Genomic DNA, 8,605 nt, shown 5'->3' on the forward strand with positions numbered 1-8,605 from the left:
AATATCCAGGCAATGTTTTCATTATGAATTATTATATATAATTAATAATATAATGCCTGCGATTTTATATTATATGTTGTAACATATAATACTACAACTCATAACTAACTTTCACCTACCCTATACACCCACCCATCTAACAAACCAGAAGCACCTACACCCACTTATGGAATATACCTTTTAATCATTATATGCGTTCATGGAATGTGTCTCAAAATCAGTTGACTAGTGACATATGTCCAGCAGCAATAATGTAGAAGCAAATTTAACGGTAGATTTGTAACGTTTACGCGATTGTTAACGATCCAAAACTGTTCAGAGAAGCGGCGGTGGAGATTATGTATTATGCTAAATACATGGACACCTCATCTATTGCCAACTTTAAATAAGCCAAAAAATCCTAAATTAAAGTATTTTTAATGATTAAAAATATTTTTTTATGTATTTAAAAAAAGTTACATTGTGACGTATAAAGTCTGATAACACGAAAATGTTTCTGTTATTTTTTATCCGGTCAAATAAAATCAAAGAATAGGGAAAGAACAAAAGTTTGAACCAAGCTCTAAGTTGGTAGGATTGTTCAAAACACCATCATAAATAAAAACTAATAAGTACTCTTCGATCAATCAATACTTTTTAACCCCTGAACTACATAAAAAGGGATGTTATAAGTTTGACTGCTATGTGAATGTGTGTCTGTGTGTGTGTGTGTATGTCGGGGGTTTTTTAAATTTTGTAAATTTCACTTGTACAATATTTTCTAAGCGCTATCGTCTCCTAGATATAACGCTTCAAAAAGTTGAAAGAGTTACTATGGATTTATTTATGGCTTACATTGAAAATTTAATAATATTTTATAACATAAGTAATTACATATCAAAATTACCTTTAATATAAAGTTTTATCAAAATTGGAGGCAAAAAAAATTTTCTCGATTTTTTGCAATTTTCTTACCCCTTTACATACCCCTTAAGGGATACATACCCCTTTAAAAAAATCGAAAAATTTGCAGAGAAATTTTTGTTTCGGAATTTGATAAAACTTTCTAATATAAAGAAATTTTGACCCAAAAAATACAAAAAAGGGTTAATTTGACAATTGATCGAGTATTTTTGACGGTGGCTCTTACGAAAAAAAAGTATCGAGTTTTTTTTTTACATTTAATGAGCTGATCTACAATTTTTATCTGAACTAATTTTATGATGAAACTCACCGTTTTGTTGAAAATAGCAAAAAATCCGTTTTTGTGACTTTTGACTCGTTTTTGTAAATTTTTCTCAAATATCGGATCGATGGGGACTCTTTAGATTTCATTTACGATAATGTTTTAAATAATCCCACTTACTTTGAGCTAGGTGCGAATTTTTTTTCTTTCGGATGTTTAATTTGATCGAATAATTTTACCATTTTATGAATCCAAGAAAAGAATCTGAAAATTTTAATTTCGTGAACTGTTCAATTATGCGCAATCATAATTATTTTATTATTAAATTATTTTTTATTTAAATTAATAAAAAATTGCAATTTGCCAAGCGTTACATATTTTTACTAAATTTTATACATTTTGTGATAATTTTTGTTAATTATCACAAAATGTAAACTGACGTTTGAACACCCTGTAAGTACATTTATATCAATGAATTTTAAAACTATAACAATAATAATGATTATAATCATACATAAATTATTTATGAAAATATATTTTGTATATAAAAAGAGATTTAATTTACATTTATGAAGAGTTAACTGTTTGCTGTTATTACTCTCATTTGGTGTATGTTGTGCATGTATGTTTTTAATATAGTATAACCTGGCTAAGTAAAACATCAAGGGACCCGCAAATTTGTCTCATTTATAGATGTATTCCATCTACCCAGTGTATCAGATATCCAGGTATAAATAAACATCTGTGTCATTTACAGAGGATTCCATAAAAAAAATTTGGTAATTCACAGGCAAAATGTTATCACCTTTAAAAAATCTTGGAGTTTTAGATTTCCCGATTAATAGGATAGGCAGCTTTTCAGTTCCTGGCATGTTAGTACCAAGAAGTATTGTAACTACTCTTTACTAAGTTTTCCGCCATGACAGGAGTTTCTTTTTATGGTGTAAGTTTTATCGGGTAGACACTTATAAAATAAAAACGCTTCGTATGCGTTTTAAATATCAACAACATAATAATTTCGCAGAAGAACTGGCAGGTCTTAAATCCATCGGCTACGTTTGTTAACATCAACAGCGTTACTTTCTCCACAAATTGCTTTGAAAACTATACTGTTTCTTTTTTTTTAAACCCTTCCAACCAACCATTGCTGTTACAAAAATTATGAATTCCAAACCTTCAAGCGAAATGTTATGCCTTTTCTTTAATCATCAGTCCACTTACCGGAAAGTTTTTGTTATGTGAAAGGTTCTCGAAGCATGAGACGATTTGAGCTTTCGTTACGGTATTTTTCAAATAAACATTCGTATGATAGTAAAGCGAAACTAAAACTGAAGGTCATTGAGGCTCAAAATTAGTTAAGTGGGGAATTTGCGGGTAGAATAAGAATAAGTAAGTAAACAAACAAAACGATGTTATCTCAGTTCTCAGTTACAGAGGTTGATGCTTATAAAATTCACTCGCTATCTCAGTCATAGAGGTAACTATTGCTTCGTGACACTAACAGAGGTAATTCAGTGCCAAAGTGTTGGGATCTCAGCATGAGTTCCAGTTATGGAGCTTTCTCAATTATCTAGATCCCACTTAACCAAGTTTCACTGTATATGTAGGAATGTATGTGTATGTTTGTATAGTTCAAATAATTACAATAGTTAAAATAATCATAGGTTCATTATTTTATTTTATATACCTCTACTGTGTAAACTGATCATGTAATACGTCATATATTGGTGTTATGGGTATTTGATTTTTTTGGAAAAATCATATTCACCTAAATATAATCACATGACTAAAATATTATAAATAATTAAAATTTATAAAACATACCAAAAATCTAATATAAATTGAAAAACTGCGAGCCTTTATTGAACCGAAAATATTATTATTCTTTTTGTCTGCTTTTTGGGACTTGATAAATACAAGTTTGATAATAAAGACAATTGATATCTATGTTGAATTAGTAGGAATAGAATTTTTGATTTTCCTGTAGCGATTATGTGAGCAGAAAGCTATTAAAGATGTATGAGCATAACAATAATGTTTGAGTTAAAGGCTCAAAATTTTTTTATAGATACTCTTTCACTCAAAAGCTTTGTGTTCAAAATTTCAGCTTAGGTATCCATGCAAATTTAAAATCAAAATAAAATACATTGCTCTTATGGAGAATTCTCAAAACTAAGAACTCATGAAAATAAATAAAAAAAATTTTTAATAAAAGTAAACATATTAGCAATGACATAGAAAAGTAAAAACCCAAGTGTCTCCATTCATATAAGGGATGTACGAGCAGGGTAGATTTAGGGTTGCAATTATTTTTATCATATTTTCAACTTTAAAGATGAATTTTATTATAGCTTCATGAATATAGGCGAAAAATAACTATAAAATTTTTCGATATCTGCCTTGGTTTGCGCCAGATATTGAAAAATTGTATTCTTACTTTTCTTGTTATATCTTAAGTTATAACATAATTAACTATCAAAATTTAAAATATATAATGTTTTCTATTTGTTTACCTGAGATTACTTGCTTATACATCCCAAAAATAAATATGAAAAAAAAAAGGCAGAAAGTTGAAAATGACTTCATTTTGTGGAACTGAACTCAAATTTTAAACCCTTTAAACAAACTCCGACCATTTAAGTTTTTTTTCTCCGTATTTGTCTTTTGATATACATGACAGACAAACACACGAAAGTAAAAATATGTTTTTTTTTTCCATAAATTCCATAAAATATTTTTATCTTATTTTCAACTTTGATGATGAATTTTATTATAGCTTCATGAGTGTAGGCGAAAAATAAGTACACAATTTTTCGATATCTGCATTGGTTTACGAAATATCGAAAGCTGAACAATTAAAGAAAATTTTCAATATTTTGAAAATTACGCCAGATATCGAAAAATTGTATTCTTATATTTCTTCTTATATCGTCAATAGAATTTAGTTTGTAAAATAAAATATAGTTTATAATAGTTTGTAAAATAAATAAAAAAATTTTACGACTAAATAAATTTATCACCTCTAAATATTACTGAAATCTCTTTAAAATGCATTCTTTTTTAAATACAAAAATGCCTTAATTGATAAACATATTATGTGTTTTCATAAATGTATAATGTTTGAGCTTTAATTTTGTTTATTTTTTAGGAAAATAAATGTTTTTTCGTAATTGCTATCTCTGAATATAACAGGACATAATTTTTATTTTTATGATGTACAAAGTATCAAAAAAGTTATCACAATCTTTAATTCTCAACCTCAACAATTGTAGCAACTTATATATCTTTTAAATCGTCTTTTCATTTAAAATCATATAAAACTTTTGGAAATAGGGTAAGTACAATTATCAATATAAAATAAATTCACATCTTTTTCGCTTCCTGAGACTTCTTCATTATCATAGAATTAAACATTTTCATGTAGGTCACCTAAGAATCTAAAACTTTTTCAAGCGAGTTAGCTTGCCAGGAATTTGGAAAATATGAAAATTGTTATAATTTGTCAATTTTCATTTTTGGTCAAAAATTTTTCATTGAGAAAAAATAAGTTATCAGAAGTTAAAGATAACAGAGATAATTTAAAGTAAGAATTAGAAAATTTTATGTAATGCCATAATAACCTGATCAAACCAAATGTAGGTAATGTACGCATATATATTGGTTTGAATAAGAAGTATGTCTTTTTTAAACTAATATTACAAAATTAATTCATACAGCAAAATGTAAAAGTAGCTATAAAATTAAGTTATTTACAGAATAAAACAAGTATTTGACTTCTAAAATTAATACCTTAAACTTTCAGAAAAATATCTTGTAAATAAAAAAATAATGTTTGAGGGTACGATAGGAACATAGTTCCTACCGGATGTCTCACGATACTTCTCGTTTTTTTTATAAGAAATATTACTAATACAACAAAATAATTTTTTTTAAGTACTCGGTAATAAAATTATATTTTCATATTTACTAAGTTAATAAGCTTAAGTTTTACTTCAACGAACCAGGTGAAATTGTATACAAACATTATATATACTCACATAAAAATTAAAATTCAAATATAATAATATTATCATGAAAATACTATATAATATTTTTATTCAGTCCTCCTAAGTTTGTTTGGCAAATACCTCTCTCATAGTACCTCCATAATACCTCACTAACTACCTCTCATGTAGTATCTTAAGCATTTAATAGTTTAAAATTATACCTATGTTTTTAGTTACAGTTATAAAAGCCCAACAAACCATCTCTCACCTATGTTTTTCCGCCTGTACATTTACTGATTTCGTGGGATAATCTGTTGCTGACTTTGCAACTTAAATAAAATACAATAATATCATTATTTAAATAAAAGCATTGTATATGTACAAAATGTAACAGAAACTACATTTAATATTTTAAGATGTCAAATGTTAATTTATGGTAGTACGAGCGCCAAGGCAATTTTAGATTTAGGGTTGAATTTATTTGTACCTTATTTTCAACTTTGATGATGAATTTTGCTATAAATGTGTGAATGGAGACGAAAAATAAGAATACAATTTTTCAATATCTGCTTTGAATTTCGAAATTTGGAAAGCTAAATAATTAAACAAATTTTTATCGAAATTTTCGATATTTTGAAATTTACTGGATACAGATATCGAGCAATTTTATTTTTACTTTTCGTTTTATATTGTCAAGTTATAACATAATTCACCATCAAAATTGAAAATATATTTATAGTATAATAAGTCTAGTCCCAAGATTGTAACGCTTAAAAATATTGATGCTAAGAAAAAATTTGGTATAGGTGTTCATAAAATCACGTAATTAGTCCATGTTCGGTTGTTTGTCCGTCTGTCTGTCAACACGATAACTCAAAAACGAAAAATGTTAATAAGCTGAAATTCAGCGTGCTCAGGACATAAAAAGTGAGGTCGAGTTCGTAAATGGGTAATATAGGTCAAGTGGGTCTTGGGTAGGACCGTGGGATCCATTTTTTAAACCTTTAGAGATAGAACAAAAATTTTAATGTAAAAAATGTTTCTTATAAAAAAAATTACAACTTTTGTTTGAAACATTTTTTCGTAAACATCGGTGTTTACCCGTGAGAGCGCAAATTAGGCGCAACTTATATAGTATGTCAGTATGGGTATATCAGTTATATATGTGTGACATGTATGTATGTGTAATGTGTCAGTGAATCAACACAGTCTGTACATGGTATTTTAACAATTAACTCAGTCAATTGTTTGTTTTCTCACGTTTTTTTAGTTTGTCAAACAATTAAATGATGAAAAAAAAGTTTATCGTTTTTCGATAATATTTCATAAAATATGAATACCTACTTAAGAAATTTTAAATAGAGATTCTTAAAGAAGAAAAAATTTCCAGTAAAAAATTCCCCCTCCCGGAAGTCTATCTTCATTATTTATAATTTTAATTTAACGCTGAAAATAGATCTTTTTGCCTCATTTTCAGATTGTTGTAATATAGTCAAAAACGAGTATCTCACACTAAATAATTTTTTAAGATATTAAATATTAATTTAAAAATTTGAAAAAATTATGGTTTATTTTAAACACTTTCAAGAATTTACTATCGTTAGAAATGCATCTGCAAGTTAATTTTTCAAGAAGCTAGACAATTGTTTATTCGGAAAATTTTCTGGAATTGTAAACTGAAAAAAAGCTTTAAATAATTGGCGTAAAATTTGTTTGTTTCCTGGAGCAATTCTTATATATACTTAGCAAGATCACGTCAAAATATTTAAAAAAAATTTAATACTTTGTTTATAATAATTTTTTAAGTTAAGTTAGTACGAGCGCTAAGGCAACTTAGAACTTAGGGTTGAAATTATTTGTCCCTTATATTCAACTTTGATGATGAATATAACTTCATGAATGTAGACGAAAAATAATAATAAATTTTTTCAATATCTGCCTTGTATTTTTAAATATTGAGCTAAATTAAATAAATTAAACAAAATTTTCAATTTGCGATACTTTAAAAATTACTCCACATATAGAGAAATTTTATTCTTACTTTTGGCCTTATATTGTCAAGTTATAACATAATTCACCATAAAAATTTATATATATTTATAAATTTATTTGCCCACTACCGTGCTCATACATCCTTAATTAATCGGGCACAAATGTTTTTTTATTTTCAATAATTTATTAAGGTTTTAACTTTAAATATTTTTTTTTAATTTCCACCGTCTAGTTTTGGAGAAATCTATGAAAACATCTATCTACCATTTTCCATAAGTACAATGTTGAATATACCTACTTTGAAGTCATCCAACTTCATATAAAAAAAATCGAGCCTTTATTAAAGCCCTAATTGCCCTACCGCTCGCACATCCATAACAAAAAAAACAAAAAAAATGAAAAATCATGCATTACAAATAATTATGGAAACTAAACCAAGTTTTAAAATTCAGACTAATGCTTAGTCGTTTTTATGCTTAGTACTTAGTAGTACTCTTGCCCACGTAAGTGTTACTAATTTTACAATTATTTGATTAGAATCTTTTACGCTCTGTATAAAATGGTATAAACATATAGACATACAATAGTGGTGTTATTGCAATTTTCATTTAAATTATAAATAGAATATACATAATATATATGTGTATTGTGCATGCATATAAAATTTTAAATGAAAATTATATATTTATATACTGTAGGAAATGAAGCATTTGATTCAGGAATTGTCTCCTTGTCAGTATATTTTTATGGAAGCCGGTGGAAAATGTTTGTCTGAGTGTTCTCAAAAATGTCATATACGTGAGTGTGCTTTTTCGATTTACGCCCATGCGGCGGGGCAGCTGTTCCCTACTCCGGACACCATGTTGTCTTTATCAAACATTAAAAAAAACTATTGGATTTTATATTTCGGACAATTCTAAGTATTTTTTTAGTCCTTTACATTTTTTACTTAACCTCACCATTTTCGAGATATAAGCATTTGAAAAAAAAATATTGCGGATTTTTTCCGAAATCTCGTTGTTGACGAAAATAAAGATTATTTCGTGATGCATTAATATTATTATATATCGGTATATTCTAAACATTTTTTTTTACTCTTGACAATTTTCATCAAAGCTCATCCTTTCAAAAAAAAAATTACGTATTTTTGCCAAAAATACGTTTTTGACGAAAATGTAGATTATTTTGTGATTCTGTTTAAAAATTGGATTTATTGGAAAACTATATAACATTTTATTTTGGAGTATTTTAAACACTTTTGGACTCTTTTCATTTTTTGCCTAAACTCACCAATTTTTATATATAAGCTTCCGAAAAAAACGCATATTTCGGCTTCAATTTCAGCTATACATAAAAAATATATATTTTTAAGCTTATTTGTTGACATTAATTATAGAATTTTGATATTTACATTATGAAATGTTTATTATTATGTTTTAGGCTTTTCTAAGAGATTATTGAT

Source organism: Chrysoperla carnea, chromosome 2, assembly GCF_905475395.1.
Source record: "Chrysoperla carnea chromosome 2, inChrCarn1.1, whole genome shotgun sequence".
Classification (NCBI taxonomy): Eukaryota; Metazoa; Arthropoda; class Insecta; order Neuroptera; family Chrysopidae; genus Chrysoperla; species Chrysoperla carnea.